The sequence below is a fragment of the Rhagoletis zephyria genome, unplaced genomic scaffold (assembly GCF_001687245.7).
Source record: "Rhagoletis zephyria isolate East Lansing unplaced genomic scaffold, Rhagoletis_zephyria_1.1 Rzeph_scaffold_00298, whole genome shotgun sequence".
Taxonomy (NCBI): domain Eukaryota; kingdom Metazoa; phylum Arthropoda; class Insecta; order Diptera; family Tephritidae; genus Rhagoletis; species Rhagoletis zephyria.
In genome coordinates, this window is record NW_016157382.1 from 298,138 (window position 1) to 300,827 (window position 2,690).

A 2,690-nucleotide genomic window follows, 5' to 3' on the forward strand; every position below is an offset into this window, starting at 1 on the left:
TTAAATCAGCAAAATGAATAAAATTAAGTGAAATTAATGTTTAATTTCTAACCTAACCTACATTTGTATGTGTGTAACTGAATCGCCTTTATATATAAAAATATTATCCTAATTTTCGAGCTTGACTCCCTAATCTGTTATTAGAAAAAGAGATTAGCCATGCAAAATTATAATTAAAAATATCTCAGATTAAACCGATCACTTTTTGGTGTCCAACCCAGTTTTATCGATTATACTTGCGAAGAAGAGGAGGAATGGAAAGGTATTTTAATAAAATATTCAGTTAAAATATATTTAAATGGCCTAATATGTGTTGCAAAAAAAGTGACCACGGTGGCACAGAGAAGAAGTTTAACTTTTCCTCGAGATGTGTGAATAACAAGCACAACCAATTTGACAGCTAACGAGTTTTGATTGAGATTATATTTATATGTAAACGTACTTTTATGCTTTGCCGTTCGCATATGTATACACATCAAATTTCATGAGTACCTAGTACTCACGCCTTTTTTTTTCAGTTTTCATTACTCATTTCTCGCTTATGATTGAGGTTTATAATTTTTAAATTTTCCATTCACTTAAAGCAGCTATGAATTCACACATCAACATATTCATAGCAAGATTGAAAACACCAATGCCAAATCAAAAAAAGGTTTAACACTGAATGAATATTGAAAAGGCTGCAATCTTTTATGTGTGTGCATTCTTTAATTCAGTACCAATCATTAGTTCAAAGACACCCTGGTAAACAACTTTTTGATAAAAAGGCAGATTTTTGTATTTTCAATTGTAAAAATTGGAAGCGGTGTTACCCAATTTAAGTTTGGGATTATATATATATAAAACAGTTGTATTAACATTTACCGTTTAACAATAGTTAATATCTTATATTAAAAATGTTTAAATTTTACATTAAATTCGATAAACACTTCGCATAAACTTTACATTTAGGTTAATAAAATTTTAGTGAACTTATTTTAAAAATATTTAGTGTCTTTATGCCATCTGATTATTTCACAATGTAACTAGCCAGGACTATTACAGTTTTCTATATCGGGTGCGATTGTTTCTGATATAATTCGAACACTGAAATTACAAATTTTGATGTGTAATTTAATTTATATTTAAGGGATTCACAATTCGTGTTAGACGTCGTAAAGTCTTAAATGCTTAAATTTGTTCAATATAAAGTAACGGTTAAAAGCTATTTGAAAGATTCGATGGGTATAATAAGAGCCAATAATATATTTCCTACTAGTTTAAAAACATTTTGGTTATGTTAAAAAACGCCTAAAGAAGTATTAGGTGTTATTTTACGTTTAAAAATTTTAAGACTTTAACACATTGCGACACTTAACACCTCTTCTGAATCCTCCATATGTGCTTGACCATTAAACTATATCGTTGTTTATTTGGGTGAAATTAAAATATAGTTCACTGTTCAATATTGGAGTTGGTGTGAATTATGCAAATGAGAACAACAATTATCAACTTATTGAGCATTAGCCTCATTTATTTAAAAAACTAGACATTTTTCTTGGTAAAATTTCGATTCTAAATGTTTTTAAACAAACGAAAAATTAATAATAAATAGCATTAAATTTTACAAAATGCTTAATTGTCAAGTGGTTTTTTGTATCATGGATGATTCACACTTACAGTGGGATAAATTTAAAACTTCTAATATAAATTAGTTAAATTTAGTTAAGATTTTTTATCAGTTTTAAGTTTTCGTTTGGAATAATTTTCATGAACTAATCTATTAAGAGACCTTTTTAGAAAATTGTCGTCCGTCCGATATCTATTAAAATTTTGACATCCTCACTTTTTGGAAAAAGAAGTTCAAGATACAAGCTTATTTGCAAAAAATAAATTAAACAATAAAAGTCCCCTAATATTTATAGAACATATAACAGAATTTTTTTGATGTTTATACATCTTTGGTTTCGGTAGGGGTAAAATTTGCGAAGCTGTAACGCATATCCCAGCACAAAATTTCGAAGGGCTTAGCATGTGTATTTCAGCATAAAATTTTTATTTTCATTAGAAGCACCCTGTGTTCGCTTGCCAAATGGTTGCATACATTTAGGCATATGCATAGTAAGAGAAATGCGCTACAATTGATTATTAGCCGTCATCGATTCGCCATCAGTTAGCAAGTGGCGAAACGAACGAACTCAATGGGGTACAACCAAACTTGCTATCGTCTATCCGTGCTAGCTAACTTTGTTGTTGTTTTCACATGCAAAATTTTTCGTTAAGCGACCGGAACTCAAACATAGCGAGCAAGAAGTGGCGAATCGACGACGGCATGGCATCCTATGACACCCACAATGCACAAGATACTAATTCCTTATTAACAATAGGACAATTATCGGCGAGGCTCAAGAGGCCCACAACAAACACTACCGAGAAAATTATTCCCGGAAGTTTTCTCGTGAAGTATGTAACCGTGACATATATAACCGGCTGTTGATGAGCTCGGACTCGTTTTTAAGCAGTATTTCGGTGCAAAAAAAGAAAAAATATCAAATCGTTTTCCCCAGACACAACAAAGCTGCTGTTACCCTCTAAATCCGTTGTCAAAGATGTGACAAAGGAATAGTTTGAGGCCAGCGAAGATTCTGAAAGCGAAAACTAATTAACCAATGATAGTGTACACACATTTTATAAATAAAGGTAGTCAATAT